Genomic DNA, 18,804 nt, shown 5'->3' on the forward strand with positions numbered 1-18,804 from the left:
GAAACCATGGAGGCCAGAGTACTCTCATGTCCTGAAAGAAAAGAACTGCCAACACAGAACCATATATTCAGTTGCAAGGTCCTTTCCAATAAAGGATCCTTCAGGAATGAAAGGGAAATAAGACATTTTCAAAAAAAGAAAAACTAAGAATATTTACCACTAGCAGGTATATCAATACCACATAAGAATGGCTAAAAGAAGTTTCCTAAACAGAAAAGAAACAATAAAAGAAAGACTTCTGGAACGTCAGTAAGGAAGAAACAACACAATAAGCAAACATATTGGTAATACTGGTAAATACAATAGACTTTCCTTTTCCTCTTAATTTTTCTAAATTATGTTGACAGTTGAGGCAAAAACTGTAACACTGCTAATGTGATTCAAAATGTATGTAGAAGAAATATTTAAGACAATTATATTATAAACAGGGAGGGGAAAGGAATGTAAAAAGAGATAAATGTTCTATGGTTGACTCAAACTTGCTAAATGATGACGCTCGTTAACTACGGTCTCAACAGATGCAAAAAAATCATTTGATATAATCCAACAGATATTCCTGGTAAAAACTCTCGGCAAACTAAGGCTAGATGGGAACTTTCTCTATCTGATAAGGGGCATCTACTAAAAACTAATAGCTAACATCATTATTAATGGTGAAAGACTGAATATTTTCCTCCTAAGATCAGAAACTCTCACAGATTCTATTCCACATTGTACTGAAGATTCAATCCAGAGCAATATGGCAAGAAACAGAAATAAAAGCGAGCTAGATTGGAACTAGAGAAGTAAAGCCATCCTCATTTGCAGATGACATGAGAATCTATGTAGAAAATCCTATGGAAACAGAAAGTTACTGGAATGTAAAAAGTGACTTTAGTAAAGATATGCGGTATGAGATTAATGTACAAAAAATCAATTGTATTTCTGTATACTTTCAATGAACAGTTGGAAATTGAATATTTTAAAATATCACTTACAATAGTATCAAAAAGTATAAAATATTTAGGGTAAATCTGACAGAAGATGGACAATATCTATACACTGAAAATTACAAAACATTGCTGAAATTAAAGAGAACCTAAAAAATAGAGAGATACTGAGTTCATGAGTTAGAAGACTCAATATTTTTTAAAAGATTTTTTTAATTGAATGAGTCTTTAAATTCTATAGTGCTTTGCAATTTTCAAAAGTTTCACACACATGATTTCATATAATTCCATAATAACCCTTTTTCCCCCTACCCCTATATTACTCCTCCCCACTTCCCTTTCCCCACTAGTAACCACTAGCTTGTTCTCTATATCTGTGAGATGACTCAATATTTTTAAGGTGTAAATTCTCACCAAATTGATCTGTAGATTCAATGTAATTCCAATCAAAATCTCAGCAGATTTTCTGTAGAAATGGACAAGCTGATTCTGAAACTCACATGGAAATGCAGAGGACTTAGAATAATCAAAACAACTTTGCAAAAGAAAAGCAAAGTTGAAGAACTTACATCACTTGATTTCAAGACTTATGAGGTTACAATAATCAGGACGGTGGAGTAAAGACAAGCACAAACACCAATGGAACTTCAGAATCAAGAGTCTAAAATTAGACTCATTTATGGACAACTGATTTTTCACAAAGGTGCAAAGCAATGCAGTGGAGAAATTTTTTCAACAAATGTTGAGGGCACACTGGGATATCCAAAGGCCAAAAAAGTGAACTTTGATCTGTACCTCATACCATTTACAAAAATTAACTCAAAATGGATCATCATAGATTGAAATATCTATAGCTTCTAGAAGAAAATCTTCATGACCCTGGATTAGGCAAAGATTTCTTAGATACAAAGCCAAAAGCATAATCCATAAGAGAAAAAAATGATAAATTGGACTTCTTTAAAATTAAAAACAAAAAGTCATTGTTAAGAAAATGAAAAGACAAGTTATAGTCTGGAAGAAAACATTTGCAAATCATGTCTAATAAGGGGCTTATGTTCATAATATATAAAGAACTGCCAAGACTCAATAATAAGAAAACAACCTAATTTTTAAAAAATGGGCAAAAGTCTTTTTTTTAATAAACTGGGTAATGTTCTTCCTTAATGCAATATGAATTCAACTTCTTTTTCCTAAAAACATGGATTAGAAGTCTCATGTGAGTCAAGGTCAGGCTCACTATGGTGGTGTTTCAACCCCACTGCTACTATATTAATCACCACTATCAGAGAAACCCAGATTAAGATCTTTTAAATAACAGCTTGTATTTACTGAAAATTCTCTCTCTCTCTCTCTCTCTCTCTCTCTCTCTCTCTCTCTATATATATATATATATATATGTATATATGTGTGTGTGTGTATATGCAAAATATTTAAACAGACATATCACCAAAGAACATATATGAATGACAAACAAGTATATGAAAAGATGCTCATTATTTTTAGTCAGAGAGATGCAAATTAAAATCACAAAGAGCTCTCACTACGCATGTATCAGAATGATTACGACAGAAAGTCTGACTGTAATAAGCACTAATGAGGACAGGGCACGACTGGAATTCTCACATTTGGCTAGCGGGTTTTTAGAAATGATGGGGAGATCCTTAACCAAATCTTTTCAAACCCCACTCAAGGAATCCATTCAAGGAACTGTCTTAACTTCTTCCCTGCCCAACTGCCTCTTCACAGGGCCACGGTAAAGCCAGCTTTCCAGGGTCACACAAGGCCACCCCCGGCAGTAATGAGGAATCTGGTTTAAAAACAATCTTTCTGGTGTTTCCTTGGAGGCCCCAGACTGCCCTCTTTAGGTTTGCTTGTCCTTGGATTGAGGTGACTCCAAAGGCGGCACAGTGCCCAGTGCGACGGAAGAGAGGAAGGTAGAATGCACCCCGACTCTGCAATCTGTTCCTAACAGTTTTTTGAGGGTTGAACACAACTCTCGGTGTGTGTGTCAGCGCTTGAGCTGTGCCTTTCTGTCTGACTGTGTCTCTGCCTAGGTGGTAGGAAGGGCCCTGGACTGAGGCCAGGAAGGACCTGCTCTAAGCTGATAAAGCCAACGCCCTCATGTCGGAACCCCGTGGTTTTTCTGTCTTTGGAAGCAGCAGGAAGTACTTTTCCCCAAAAACACTGCCCTGTATACTGCTCGGGGGACCAATTCGTACACATCGGGCTGGGAGACCCTGAACACCCAGGGCTGTGTGCTTCATTTCAGGCGGACTGGACACAGTTTTCTCCCTTACACGTTGGAACTTCGAGTTCCGTGCCTGCCCCTCGCCTTCCGGGGATGCGCGGGGGAAGGCAGCACTCCAGGCTGGGCTGGAGAGGGGCGGGCTGCAGCCCCACGGACCTGCCGGGCGCGCGTCCGTCCGTGCCAGACCGCGCAGAGGTGCCGGCGCAGCCTAACCGTGACCTTGGCCGCGGTGAGGCTGGGCGTCCGCCTGCGCCCGCCGGAGCCGCAGACCCGGACAAAGCCTGGCTGCTAGTTAAGTTTTGCTGTCTTTTACTTTTCCTAAAATAATTCCGGGGAGTTTCCATCACTCTGAAATGACCTGCGAAAACTCTCCGGAGCTAGAAATCAATCAACTCAAAAGAGCATGCTGATTTTTTTTTTTTTTCCCTTTCTTTTTGAACCCGTGGTTGGTGCGTAAAGGGAGCTGTCAATCTAGAAGCCCCCTGGGCCCCAAGTGAATCTGTAGAGCTGGATATTTTTAGAGACCGCGCTTTCTGAGATTCCAGCTGGTGGACCCCGAGCCGGCTCCTGTCGCCCTCAGAGAGCACGTGAATTTGCAGAATATGATGCAACCCAGCGTGGGCTCAACCGATACAACGCGCACCGAGCTGTAGCCTGAGAAGCTGCGGGACACACAGAAGGCCAGCTCGCATCCCTCGTCAATTTCTTTTTTTTCTTTTTTTTTTTTTTAAAAAAAACTCTCCACAGGTTCAGATGCCGTTTGGCTGAGGAAAGGGATTTATCAAAGATTTATAAATGGAGCAATCTACTAGTAAAAATAACAATCATCACATCATCTCACAGGGTGGCAGGATATTTTGTTTTTCTTTGGCAATGATCCGTAACTGAGTCATTGATTCAAATATACCCTACGAAGTACACATTTTTCTGTGGAATGTCTCCCTAAGTAAAATTTGCTGGCTTGCTTCTGGATTAGGAGCCTGGTGGAGCTGACCCTGGCTGCAGGGAATTGCTTCCCATCCACGCAGGCACTCTCTGTATCCCTCCCTCCGGCAGGGATCTGGGCTGCTTTGGGCTTTGTCTTCTGTTCTGTCCCCGGAGCCCAGCACAGGGCTTAGAACACGGAGACCCTTGTCCACATCCACTGGGGACCCAAGCTCTTCAGCTATAAAGTGGGAGAATAATGCTTGCTTTACCAGCTTGAAGATCTCCTTGTAGGGATCCAATTCGTCAAGAAGAGAGATGCTGGAGGCTGCACACCTCAGCCTTCAGCCGCGTCCTATCCCCTCCAGCACCTCACTTGGCCCATCTGTGAAATAAAGGAAAGAAAACAAGTCTATCAGTAATATTAGCATCATCATTACAAAATCTTAACATTTGTTAATTCTGGAATGTGGGTACTTAGGTATTTGTTATATTATTCTCTGCATTTTTCTGTATTTTTCAGTCTCCTGCCCCAATAAAAGAAGAGGAAGGAAAAATGTTTAAAGACTTGTAGCAAATCTGGTTTCCTGCACTTGGACTTTCTCTGGTTCTGGGTACAGGAAAATGCTCAGTAAACGGGACTCCTGGAGGAATAAGCAGCATTACTATCACTCATCTCGTTTCTGCCCCTTCCTTTGTTCCAGGAATTTACTAAGACCCAGCAGTAGGTTTCACCCCTACTCCCACCCCCAGCTGTTGAAGGCGGCTGTTTGCTCACCAGGCTCTTTGACTTGGGACAGAAGTTTTCTAGTTGAAGGCAGGTGAGTCCAGAATGATGTCATTTATAACGTTCTGATTCAATTTCTTCCAAACCTACCCACCCCCTGCCGCCAACGATCCCGACCTGTACTAAGCAGAAGCACACGTGTATGAAAAGAAACTTCTATCTGTAGTCAGTAAAAATGTGCTTTGTATAACACAATCCCAAACTTTCTTGGGCTTCGCAAACACACATGGGTCAAGAAAACTCGCATGGACATTTCCACTCCCCTAACTTAAAAACAGCCAAACTAAATTAAGTAACAACAAAAACACAGAGTTGTTTCCCACAAAGTTTGCTGTGCTCTCACCACCAGTTTTCAGCCTGAAACAATTTCATGCTTGAGTTATTAACTTATGAAAATAGGCACAAAAGGGGAAAAATGTGAACAGATCCTCAACTATATTATTAGTCATTGCTACAGCTGACTGCATTCCGGCACAAAGGCATGTTATTCTGCCTGACGGTCTCAGCTTTGAACAAAATGTAGCTCACTAATGGGGTATGCCTCGTATACCTTTTTGTAATCGTTACATTGCTGTTCTCTGTCATTTATCCTGGTTTCCATTAGGCGTGTGTGCGATAGGCAGGCGTGCACTTGAGCACATGCGCACACACACACACACATCTTTTAAGTCCCCTTTCATTTGTGGCTTTAAAGAAAGGTCATGCAGCTGTCAGTCATTTTAGGGAAACACCACTGTATTGATAAAGATAATATTTGGAAACCAGAGTGATGGGTGAACGTGTGTGTAGATTCTGAAAATATTGGTGGTTGGGGGGTTGCAACATGAGTAAAGGAAGGGAATCTAGAAGCAGTCTGGAGGAGACGGAGGCAGAGTGGCAGAGTCTCATCAGGCTCACTTCGGGGGTCTCTATTCAGGAGGGGCAGCTCTGGACTGAAAGTCCCCGGGGTGGGGTGGGGTGGGGGAGGGGAACGGCATCTTTCTCACTTGCTAAGTGCGCTCAAGTCTCCTGTGTGAGCAGTGAGATTCCAGGCAAGAGCCCCGTCTGGGGATGTTTCTGGCTGGGGTTCAGAGGTGTTGCCCCAAACCAGTCTGAGTCAAATGAATAATGAAGCCAAGTTTTGAGCCTATTGATTTTCGCTCCCGTAAAGTCCAGAACTGGTCCTAGAAATCAGGGCTTCTGAGTATTAACTTCTGCAAACGACAGCCAAAAGAGCCGGGAAGAAAATCATCAGGGGAAAGACATACAGAAGGGATATGAAAAGCCTGGAGAAGATCAAGATGTCCACAGACAAGTATGAATCCCTAGAAGCATCTCCGAAACAGATCAGAGGCTGGGATCCAGAAGCAGCACCCCCCCGCCAAGAGCAGGGGGCCTCCCCACAATTCTCAGCCAGCAAGAGAAGCCCTTGGCATCTTCCCCCCGAGTAGGAGAATGGGATTCTCCACCAGACACTTAACCGGCCAGGAGAGGTAGCACTTGGGAACCAAATGGGCTCTTTTAACTTCTTTGAAGTGTTAACGAATGCTTTGATTTTGCTCTTTCCTCCTCATTAAGACAAATGTGGTATCGCTCTGCCCCGGGAATCTGATCTCACCTCCCAAATCAGCTGCTCACCTTTCTATTCAGATGAGTCCAAGCCCTGCTGGGGGTGTCCTCCTGTCCGGTAGCAGAGATGCCTGTCTTGCCAAAGATCTCTCTGCCAGGGCTCTGCCAGGGCCTCCAAGCCTCGTGCTGCTCTCAGAGCCCAGGACATACCACCACCAGGTCCCAGCTCACGTGAAAACACAGACGTGCTTGTGTTAACGCTCAGCTTACAATGTCCTGTTAGGTCCCAAGCAAACTCAGGCATGTTAAATTTGTCGGATGCTGTGCCCTGTGAAGGGGACCAGGCTGGACAGAACTCGGAGGACAGAGCCCCCCCCCCCCACCAAAGATCTGGAATCTTTAGAGATTATGAAGCCCATCTCTGCCCTCACCCCTCTTTCACCCATGACACACTGGGGCTAAGGGGTTCGACTGGGTCAGAACTGGAGCTGGAAGCAGCTGGCATTGAACCCCTGAGGCTCATCTGCCATCATGTTCCCCCACCCAAGCTCTCCCTCCCCCTCCCAATGCAGGGCAAATTCAGTGGGATGAAAAGCCTGCAGACAGAAGGAACTGGGGGCCCTGTGGTTTATTTAGAGGCCACTGAAAGCAGCCAGGCAGCCTCTCACAGCCAGCGCCAGCTGGGGAAAGCAGGCCGGAGGGCAGAACTCTGTACCCCAGAGGCACGGACTGAGCCCATGGGGACAGTCCTTGAGATGGCTACAGCCTGTGATGGCGACCTGGGAGGCCGGATGAGCTCTGTCAGGTGGGCAAATGGGAGGGTGGGAGAGGAGCCTTCTGGAGAACAAAAATTCAAAGCTGGGGAAACAACCCGCCTTATCTCATTCCATCTTAGTTATAATCTCCGCAGCCCACAGGATAAAGTCCTGCTAAGTGCACATTATCTCATGGAATCCTCTCACCCATCCATGGATCAGTATCACAATTTGACCCTCTCTCCCCCTATTTTCATTTTTACCATCTTAATCATTTTAAGTGTACAGTTCAGTAGTAAGTACATAAATATTGTTATGCAACGGATCTCCAGCACTTTTTCGTCTTGCAAAACTGAAACTCTATACCTATTAAATAGTAACTCCCCACTGCCCCCTCCCCCCGGCCCCTGGCTGCCACCCTTCTACTTTCTGTTTCTGTGAATTTGCCTACTCTATATACCTCATGTAAGTGGAATCATACAGGATTTGTCTTTTGGCGACTGGCTTAGTTCAATTGGCGTAATGTCCTGGAGGTTCATCTCTGTTGTAGTGTGTGTCCAAATTCCCTTTTTAAAAAAATATTAATTAATTTGTTTATTTTTGCTATGCTGGGTCTTCGTTTCTGTGCCAGGGCTTTCTCTAGTTGTGGCAAGCTGGGGCCAACTCTTCATCGCGGTGCACTGGCCTCTCACTATCGCGGCCTTTCTTGTTGCGGAGCGCAGGCTCAGTAGTTGCGGCTCACGGGCTTAGTTGCTCCGCGGCATGTGGGATCCTCCCAGACCAGGGCTCGAACCCCTGTCCCCTGCATTAGCAGGTAGATTCTCAACCACTGCGCCACCAGGGAAGCCCTCCCTTTGAAAGGCTGAATAATATTCCACTGTATGGACGGAGCACATTTAGTTATACATTCATCTGTTGATGGACACATGGGTTGCTTCCGCCTTTTGGCTACTGCAACTACTGCTGCTATAAACATGAGTGCAAAAAAGGCTCTGCAATCTTGCTTTCAGAGCTTTGGGCTCTATACCCAGAAGAGGAATTGCTGGATCATATATGGCCGTTCTATTTTTAATTTTTTGAGGAACCTCCATACCTCCATTTCCCACCAGCAGTGTATGAGGGTTCCAATTTCTCCACATCCTTGCCAATACTTGGCATTTTCTGTTTTGTTTTTTTTTTTTAATTTTAATACTAACCCTCTTCGTGGGTGTGAGGTGATATCTCCTTATAGTTTTGATTTGCATTTCCCTAATTCTCAGCGATGCTGACCATCTCTTCGTGGCTTCTTGGCCATTTGTCTCCTTTGGAGAAATAGCTTTTCAAGTCCTTTGCCCAGGTAGAAATCGGATGACTTGGTTTTGGTTGTTGCTGAGTTGTGGGAGTTCTTTTATATCCCCTCTCACCTTTTATTTTTTTCTGCTGAAAAAAACTAAAGGGTCAAAGAGGTGAATAACTTACTTACTCCAGCCTTTGGCCAGGAGCTGCTTGATTCCCCAGCAGCCGGGAAAGCACCCTGACATGGGTGGCAGCCAGAGAGAGCTAAGGGCCCATCCTCCAGCCACGTGGGCTCAGACATCGTCCATTATCAGCACACCCTGTGTCACAGCCTCGTGAGCCACACTGCTGTTGGAGAACCAAGAGCAAACCCTGGTTGCAGAGACTCAGAAGCGTGTAATATCCATCTTAATGACGGTCCCCCTTTCTTATTCTTCCTCCTCAAGGGAGGGCACAGAGGGAAAACGCTGCTCGTGGAAAAATACATTTAAATGGATCAGTGCTGGGCGACCATCTGCACATCTGTTCTTAACAGGTTTCAGCTGAAACTACTGAAAATATACACAGATCTGTTTATGTGGAACCAGTTAAATATGATAAGATTTCAACTTGGAGGGTAACTATGGATTTGGTGGTGGCAAAACAAAAAGCCTCCCCACGCTTGGTCTCCACACACACTCCTGATATTTTACCGTAGATGTTGTCGAGGGAATCGGATTTACTGTGAATGAAAAAGATCTAAATTACTGGAGATTAGTTACAAACAAACTCAAGATGGTCCCAGCAGCCTCTCCGCAGCAGGTAAGTGGTGCCTCACCTCCCATGTGGGCCGAGGGAGTCCTTTGTCATCAGAGAGGAGACCTCAGCTGGGAAATCACTCGTTTCTGAATAATTCTGTCTTCACTCCTCCAACAAGCCGTTCAGGAGGACGACGGCATGCAGGCTGCTGACACACAGAGTACCCAGCTGACTTCCCTCCCGAGAAACACACCGGTGGCCCCTGAGGATGTGCAGGCAGAGGGGAGGGAGCTTTTACGGGCCACCCTGTGAGGGCCCATTGTCAGCCCATTGTAGAGATGGGAAAACTGAGGCTCTAGGATGATTTGCCCACAACTACCCCGCTAGGAGGGCATGAGGCGCCCCAAAGGAAGAAAGATTGTTCTTCCTATCTAAATGTCCCGTGAGGCGAGGCCACAACTCAAGAGACCCACGGGGCTCAGTAGCTAAGGAGTGAGGGACCGTGGCAGCTAACAAACAGCTTTAGCAGATTGATACTGGGGGAATCAGACAGTGTGAGCCCCAATCCTCTGTTGTTGTAAAGAGAGCCAGAAGCCACTAGATTTTTACCTGTTGGCTCAGGGATTGAAAACAAACCAAAAAACCAGGCCCTACTGTGGTTCGTGACCCCCATGGTGGGCCTTTGGGGCCTTTGGCAGAGGCTGCTTTGGTTTCACTCATTCTCCAGGTGAGACTTGGGGTCTGGCTATCAGGATTCTTGTCTCCGGTGCAGGAGGTCTCGGTCACAGGCAACGGGTGGCCCAGCTCAGCGCCCTAGTCCCTGTCTGTCTTCTAAAGCCTTTTCCTGCAGCTTCGCAGGGCTCCCCACCTCAACTCCAGCACATTGAATGTGCATTCATCTATAAACATTCATCTAATAATTTATCTCTAAAAAGGGACATCAGTCTATAGAATGCACCACAGGAAACCCAAGAATCGTAGTCATGTGGCCTCAGAAACAATCAGCCCAAATTGACATCTGACAATATCCCTGCCACACTCACAGTCCCCCCAGGGCCTGGGCTATAATTGGTAAGTTTTTCATTCCTGATGGACCCCATGCTGGGAAAATGCACCTATTTCTGTTCCTTGAAAATCATTCTTTTTAAAATAAGCAGCCCCCCGTGGAAAACAATTGTGAATGGCAGCTTCATTACATGTGGATTTCTAGAACAAAGAGAATATTGCTCACAATCTATGCCCTGTTCGATGACACTGGATTTTAATTAAAAAATGCTCACGTGTTAAAAATTGATGACAAGGAAGGTGTGACACTAGGGCTGAAAATAAAAATCAGAGAGGCAAAATATGGTTGACAGGCTGCCTCGATGATCTAGTCAATGTTACTTCACATTTGTCTTCTCTCTCTGTCTCTCTTTTTTTTTCAATTTGAAAATTTCAGTTTTGAGCTAGAAGGCACATACTTCAAGCTGTGTAGACCTCAGAGGGGGAGGCTGGTGAAACCAGTGGAGGGTACAAGGAAGGGAACCTTATTTGCCCTCTGGGGGCCTCAAATATCCTGTGCAAAGGATCAGTTGTTGTCTTAAAGTGTCCCTTCCAAGTGGCTACTGTCCCAGGCCGCCTTTGAGTAGCTCTTTGAAAGGGCCAGTTTTTCTGAGCAACAAATATGGGGCTGCTTCCAGGTGATTGGTGGAACTCAGTAGCCTGATAAATGGAAACAAATTATTTTGAAGCAATAGATCAAATGGTGTGTGGGGAGGTGCTAGATGTTCAAGCCAGCCCAAGCTGCACTAGTTATAAGAGAGTTTTCTTCTGAGATGATGCAATAACTGAATAGGAAAATCGTAGTGCAAATGCACTGGGTTTAAGAAAGGCCGTCTAAAGCAGGCAAAGGTTGTCCTCTTCCCCTCTGGACGGGCCTCTAGGACATGATGTGTCAGTTCATGTGCTAAAGCCCCACGAAGTGAGAAGTGAGAGTATCACCGTGTACCCACTGCCTCCTTGTCCCCCTTGTCCCCACGAGCACGGGTGACAGACGCCTGTCTTCAGCGGTGCCTCTTCTGACCCCTGTCCCCAGTAAAGTGGGAAGTAGTGCTGGGCCAGCATCGGCGACAGGGCGAGTTTGGATTGTTCTTTCTGAGAAATCATGTGCAGCTTCACAAGCGAAACAGTGATGCAACAAACCTCCAGGTTCATTAAAAACATTTTGATGGGGCTTCCCTGGTGGCGCAGTGGTTGAGAGTCCGCCTGCCGATGCAGGGGACACGGGTTCGTGCCCCGGTCCGGGAAGATCCCACGTGCCGCGGAGCGGCTGGGCCCGTGAGCCGTGGCCGCTGAGCCTGCGCGTCCGGAGCCTGTGCTCCGCAACGGGAGAGGCCACAGCAGTGAGAGGCCCGCGTACCACAAAAAGAAAAAAAAAAAACATTTTGATGGTTATGAAAAGAAAGTTAACTGGGTGCTGATGGGGACCGGCTGAATCATCGCCACCACGAAGCTCTCTGTGCCTAAGGTGACATTACTCCCCAGCATACAGTCGTGGCGCTGGACCCAGGACTGTCGTTCGGGCCCGGATCCCTGTCCACTGCCTGCCACGCTGTCCCAGCCCTCAGCCCTGGAGAAGCAGGAGTGGGGGAAGGTAGTGGAATTTCCACGTTCAGGTCCAACGTGCCCTCCTGAGCTCTGAGCTCACACCCGGCCTCGCAAACAGCGCTACACTAGGTTCTCACGGTCTTCACGAGAGGGAGACGCTTGTCAAGTTTATTAACCGGGAAAACCGGGCCTTACCCTGTGTAGCCCCTTACAGGCTGGGAGGGCTCCCTGGAGGAGGAAGCGGGTGTCAGAGCTGTGTGAGGGATGGGGAGGAGGGCCGATGGGGCGGGGTTCCCAGCTCAGTGTGCAGCCTGGAGATGGGCACATGACCAGTTTTCTCTGAGCCAGCACATTTTCCATTCTAAATATAGCCCAGGATGAGCCAAGACATCTTCCCCTCGCGAGGAGACCCAAATTTCTGTATTTTTCAGCATTTCTGTGACGGCGGGGAGAAACAAACAGCGAGACTGAGGCTCTTCACTCCCAGCCCCCGATCCCGTGGGGCCCTGGGGCCTAAGGAATGATGTCCACCCCCCTTGAGAGCAGAGGCCGCCCTGTGTGAGGAGCTCTCTCTGGCCACCACCCTTTAGTAGGTACCAAAATATTTTGCCAGCCTGCATCTGCCTCCAGCAACGTGAAGCAAGGGTTCTATTCACCCAGGAAAGAACATCCATCCATCAGCCCAGGCCGCCAAGAGTGACTCTTTCTACCATCCTTGGGTCAGTTCACCTTGGGCATCTCAGGAGAGAGGCCCAGCCTGATAGGTTTTCATTGGACAACAGATTCCCACCTTCCTTCTGAATCTTGCTGGAGCATCAGGCTTATCCATCCCATTTCTGGAAGGTACAGGATCTGAGCCTTTTGCAAAGGGGGTACCCGCCACGGGCCTGGGGCACACTGGTGACTCTTGGCTCTGAGGTCCTTCGCTGCTTGTTTGTTTATAATCGAGGGGATCTTTTTCTGTATCTGAGTGGGGCTCTGCTAATTACTGCACAAGCACTTCTGGGGAAGTTCACGTTTCCAGAGGCCCGCTGTTAACTCTTGATAGGGCTGTCCCTTCGCAGACAGGGCGCCTGAGGGAGTTTGCAAAGATGCATTACAGGACACACAAAGCGCACGGCTCATCCCCAAAGGGTTAAGGACCGAGACATGAGGACAGTCGTGTTAGGGTATATATTAGCAAAGAGTGAGCAAGGCAGGCAAAGGAAAAAAGGAAGATGGAGAGGAAAAAAAAACCCACATGGATACACTCCCCTCCCCCTCCGGTGCCCCCCCCCCTTCTCCCCTCCCCCTGCAACAACCCAACATACACAGACACAGACGGGTCAGAGTTAAATCTGGCACACAGTGACTACAGCAACGAAAGAAAACATATCGAGTTACGCAGAGCCCTGTTCAGATTTGAGCCTGGGCCTCCCTCACACAATGCTCTGTGGAGGAGAACAGGCCTCCTTGGTGCGGTGTCAGACCCACACTCGTGAGCTTTGCTCGCCTTGCAACATTCGCTGGGCCGGCCCTGGGCAGCAGGTTAGTTCCCTGGCCCGCAGGTGGACACAGATAAAACGAACCAAAACGGTGTCACAGGCAGCAGAAAAACCTTTCTTTTAAAACTCAATTCACCTCCAGAGAGGAAACACGCAAGGACCTGGCTCTGGACCATAATCTGTTTTCTCAGGGCAGCCAGGAGAGGCCTGTTGGCCAGGGTAAATAAGGCAACACGGCGGCAGTGGGGCTTCTGGCAACTGGGGCCGTGAGGGACGTTTGCAAAGACCACTTCCTACACTCTGTTCCCAGCCCAGAGTCAGCTGTCAGTCTTGCAGGATGGAGGCACTCTGGAAAAAAAGCTGGGGGTGGTGGGGCAAGGGAGAAACCGGAGCTACAGGTGCAGCTGGCTCACCTGGCCAGAGCCCAGCCCCAAAGGCTGCTGCCCTCAGAGCTCAGCGCCCGGGAGGGCAGGCCAGGACTCCTGAAACGCAAGCCGGGTAGGTTTCAGCCTCTGCCTTGAGCAGCCGGAGAGGTGGGGCAGGCTGCCAACGAGGACTGGCTGAGCCTGTGCTGCGTGTGAAGCGGGGCTGGGGAAGGCCAGGTACGTTTGAGTCATCAGACGGTGTCCCTGCCAGCAGGCACTCGGGATGCCCCGAGGAGATGAGACAGACGGATGGCGCCCGCTGGCCAGGGCTGCACAGAGCATCAGTACTCTCTGTGTAGCCAGGTGTGGGGTCTTCTCAAAGCCGTCCCATCTTGTTTTCCTACTGGGGCTTCGCCTGACCTGAGGTGGGCAGGGCAGGACAGAGCATCACCTCCATTTCACAGTGGGGGAAGCTAAAGCACAGCGGGGCCACGTCTTATCCGGGTGGGTTCAGCTGGTGCCCAGAGCAGCCCATTCGGGCTGTGCCGCACGGGGCAGTGGTTCTCACCTCTGGGTGTGTGCCAGAATCACAGGGTCACCCTCAGCCTGGGGTGGCCCCCTGTCGGGGTGGGCCCGGGAGTCCTGCCCCAGTGCCCGCCCCCAGCAGGGGGGTGGAGGTCCAGTGATCTCAGCTCACACCGAGCTCTGCCATGGACCTGAGCTCAACCTACACCTGTGATGCAGGGATGAAGGGTCCCCCAAAGCTGCTTCAAACAGGGAGGGCCCCAGCCCACTGCATCCCTTATTCCTGTGACCCGAGGGGTCCTCCAGCTTGGCTCCCTGTGCAGAAAGGATGCTGTTATGGGTTGAATTATGTCCCGCTACATTCACATGTTAAAAGCCTAACCCCCAGAAACTCAAAATGTGATCTTACTTGGAAATAGGGTCATGGCTGATATAATTAGTTAAGGTGGGGTCCTACGGGATTAGTGTGGGCCCCTAATCCAACATGACTGATGTCCTTATAAAAATTAAAAAAGGGAAATCTGGACACAGAGGCATTCACACAAAAAGAACACCATGTGTAGATGAAGGCAGAGATTGGGGTGAAGCAGCAACAAGCTAAGGACCGCCAAAGACAGCCAGCCAACTGCCAGGAGCCGGGAGAGGCCTGGAACAGATTTCCCCTCCGGCCTCAGAAGGAGCCAACCCTGCCGACATCTTGATCTCAGACTTCAGGTCTGCAGAACTGAGACAGTAAGTTTCTGTTCTAAGCCCCTGCTTTGATAACTTGGTTATGGTCCCAGCAAACCGATACAGATGATGAAAAGGCACAGATGAGGGACCCAGGTGTCATGGTTAGTTTACCCTTAAATCCAACTATGAAGGCCCCTCCAGCTCTGTGCTACAGACACCGAGTCTACGTTTTGTTGTTGGAGCAAAGGGTAGAACCGTGCAATGCAAGCACAACCCATGAGTTCTCAGCTCAGACCATCCCCTTAGCAAGCAGGACTTCCTTCTCGGAACTCTAACCCTGCTTTGTTCTCGACAGAAATTATATTCTGTTTCATTCCCCCATGAGGTCTCCAAAGCAAGACAAGCATCCACTTCCCCTTCTGGACACAGGTGGGACCCTCTGCAAATTAGGATGCAGAACAATCCTTCTTGTCCAGCCAACTTAGAGCCCCAGCCTCTTGCCAACTTCCCAGTTACCTCACCTTGTTTCCAGGAGGAGACCTGAAAACTCGTTCACATGATGAAACTTATGAGGGGTGGTCAGGAGCTTCTAGTGTTAGCTCACGCCGGTGAGAAATTAGGTCCTACAGAGCGTCAGTAAACAGGTGTGCGGGGGTGTAGGGGGCCCACTTTGCCTCATACCCTGGCCCACTATGTAGTCCTTAATGTAAAATAGCCCCCACTTTGCATCAGGCCTCGGCCTCCCCACCCCATTCCGCTCTCTCTCCAGTATCCTCGCAGCCCAGTGACCCCAACATCCTCTCAAAACCTGCCGTCATCCCCAGAATCCTGGCAGCCCCGTCCTAGTGATGGAGCTTTGGGCATGGTGGTACCTAGGGCTAAATTCTGGAGGGCTAGGATCGACCATAAAGTAAGGCCCTATTAACTGGGCTTGATGCTTGAAGGCTACACTTCCTCCCTTTCTTTCATTGCTCTACGCCTGAAATTGACCTCTTGCTCTATATCTGTCTCTCTTTTAGCCTTACTGGTTTCCCACAGTGCCTACTGTATATGCAAGTTCTGGGTTATTTTTCCTCTGCTGAGCATTACGGAATGTATCACTTAGAATGTAGGATTTTCAGGGAGAGAATCTTGGTTTTATCTTTTCTCCCTCCAACAGTTTGGTGACTCTTACGTAGAAGTTACTCAATAAAGATCTGTTGACAGTTGATTCAACCTGAATTTCCTCTGTTCATATACTCTTGCTACCTGTTTTGGTCCCAAATCCTTCCCCATTTGGTCCCCAAATCCTTCCCTCTTCAGAATTTGGTCAGCTCACCCCTGGCTGTTAATGTTTCCTACCTTTGACCATATAGAGAGGAGGACGAGATGTAGCCGATTTCCCATTAACTCAGAGACAAAAGAACTCATAGACTTTTAGAGCTGGGATTCTTCAGAAAATATTCAGTCCGCTTCTTGGGTAAGAGACCATGGGACTCACCCAGGGTGCCCTGGCTGGTTCAGTGGCAGAAGAGAGCATGGAAGCCAGGTGTTCTGGTTTGAAGGGAGGCTGTTTATCACGTAGAGGAGGATGTCACCTGTATGGCTGGTGTGGGTGAAGGGGGTCATGTCATACACTCTTCTGGAAGGGTCCCGCTATGGGCTCCTGGACATTTCAGTTTAATCGTGACATGCTTCCCAGTAAGTCCGGGCACCTTTGTCCCCTCTTCTCCTCAGCTGGAAGAGGGGCCCACCCCCAACGCTGCCAGGTCACACAGGCGCCCTTCCAGGCGGCAGAGAAGCCATCCCCTGTCCTTTCTCGCAAATCCGTAGGTACGACCGACAGGGGGTGTCCTCCATTTAAAGTGTCGTGGGGATCTCCAAGGCAGGTCTGTTTCCAACACCGAGGAAGCAACAAGCAAAACGGTCCTGTCGGCTTAGACACATGCCTCATTGTTTTCAATCTGAGCACGTGTTTGACATCAAGAGAAGGGCTGTGGTCGTGGTAGAGGGAGCCGAAGGGAGATTCAAAGGTTCTTCAGCTCTCAAAGGTTCTTCAGCTCTCAAAGATGTCAACCTCTTCAAAGTTTCAACCCTCAGAGTGCTTGCAAGGTTTCATCACACTCAGCAGAAACGCTTCTGCCCACTCTCTCGGGTGCCACGTGCATTCGCTGGGGGACTCGGCTGTGATCCAGAAGGACAGCTAAAGGAAACAAGACGGTCCCCTCGCCACAGATATGCTCCCCAGAGGATGCAATTTCCCCTTTGGGATTTGATAAGCTCCCTAAGGCACACTCATATGCAGAGAACAGGTGATTATCTGTTAGGGAGGCCATGTCAAGCCATGGGTGGTGATGGATGTCATGAGCTCTCACCTGGAGGAATGAGCAGCTTCTATTTGGGACCCCGGGCAGGTGGGTGCTGGTCAGAGCCAGAGCCAGGGTGGACAGGTGATCGGGAAAAAGGAGAAGGGTTTGCATCCAGTTGTAGTCACTTTCTAGCCTCCGTGTTCTCATCTGCAAATTGGGAAGGATCACTTCCTTTCATGATATTTTGGGGGCTTGACCAAATGACATCATTACCTGTGAAAGTGCTTAGCACAGAGAGATGAGGGCTAGTTCTGTGGACAGGAAGGCATTCCAGCACCAGTGCCAGCCCCTGGCTGTCTTCTTTTCGAGACGGTTGCTTCCAAGGGGAAGGAACAGCAAGATGGTGCCTCCAACTTGTAGGTCAAGTCCAGGCAAGTCAAGTTGGAGTATAAGTGTTTCAATTCCAATGCTTCGTGCTCAGAGGGACATGTGGAAAGCGGCGTGGCAAGGTGATGGTGTAGGGCCAGGAGAGCCCAGTTCGAGTCCTGGGGCCACGGCTCACACTTTGCTACCCAGACATGTTACTTCCCCTCCCTGGCCCTATTTGCCTGTCTGGGGATTGGAGCAGACTGCACACACACAGAGTGATGCAAGGTGCTGGAACGTGTGTGATACTGCTGTTCTTAAAGGAAGGGAAGCAGGGAGGGAGGAGAGAGGAGAGAGGGGGAGGGGAAGAGAGTAGCTTTCCTATTTAATGAAGCTTTTATTCCGGCATAAGTTTAGATTTCCAGAAAAGTTGCGAAAAGAGTTCATCACATCTCGTTTCTTCTGTTGTTAATGTCTTACATTACTGTGGCCCATTTGTCACAATTAATGACCAATATAGATACACTGTTAATGAAAGTCTACACTTTATTCAGACCCCCTTAGTTTTTGCCTGATCTCCATCTTCTGTCCTCGGAGTCCATCCAGGACATCATGTTACATGAAGTTGTCCTGTCTCCTAAGGATCCTCTTGGTTGTGACAGTGTCTCAGACTTTCCTTATGTTTTATGATCTTGCCATTTTTCAGGAGTACTGGTCAGGCAGTTTGCAGAATGTCCCCCAATTGGGATTTGTCGGGTGCTTTCTCATGATTAGGTTGGGATTGTGGATTTCTGGGAGGAAGACCCAGAAGCCATATTCCCATCACATGACATCAAGGATACAAACATTCAAGATGCCGTATGACTCTTGATGCTGACCTAGATCATCGGGCCGAGGTGGTGTTTGCTGAGTTTCTCTAAAGCTTCTTTTTCTCCCTTTCCACGCTGTACTCCTTTTGAAAGGAAGTTGCCCTGCCCACAGCCCACACTGAGGGACTGGGAGTTATGCTCTATCTCCTTGGGGGCAAATTATCTATATCAATTATTTGAAATTCCACCGTGTGGAAGATTTACCTATTCTCCATTTACTTATTCATATTATCAGCATGAAATTATCCATATTTATTTTATATTTGGATTATTTATAATCCAATACTACCTTATCTTATTTCTCAGATTGTTCCAGCTTTGGCCACTGAGAGCTCTTTTGCATGGCTGCTGTGTTCCTTTGACACACATCCATCATCACGTGCTGCTGTTTGTTTTTCTGAGCACTTTTCTTATTCTCTAGCACCACAAAATGCTCCAGGCT

General features: G+C 48.0%; 1 long non-coding RNA gene across 1 annotated transcript in view; it reads right to left on the minus strand.

The window, feature by feature from the left end:
• Positions 1 to 2,010: 2,010 nt before the first annotated feature.
• The window catches only part of LOC131765811 (uncharacterized), a 117,117-nt gene continuing 100,323 nt past the window's right edge, over positions 2,011 to 18,804 (minus strand). Inside the window, exon 3 of the long non-coding RNA XR_010835372.1 lies at positions 2,011 to 4,486. This is a non-coding gene — a long non-coding RNA (uncharacterized lncRNA). The remainder of the gene's footprint in view (positions 4,487 to 18,804) is intronic.

The sequence above is a fragment of the Kogia breviceps genome, chromosome 11 (assembly GCF_026419965.1).
Source record: "Kogia breviceps isolate mKogBre1 chromosome 11, mKogBre1 haplotype 1, whole genome shotgun sequence".
Classification (NCBI taxonomy): Eukaryota; Metazoa; Chordata; class Mammalia; order Artiodactyla; family Physeteridae; genus Kogia; species Kogia breviceps.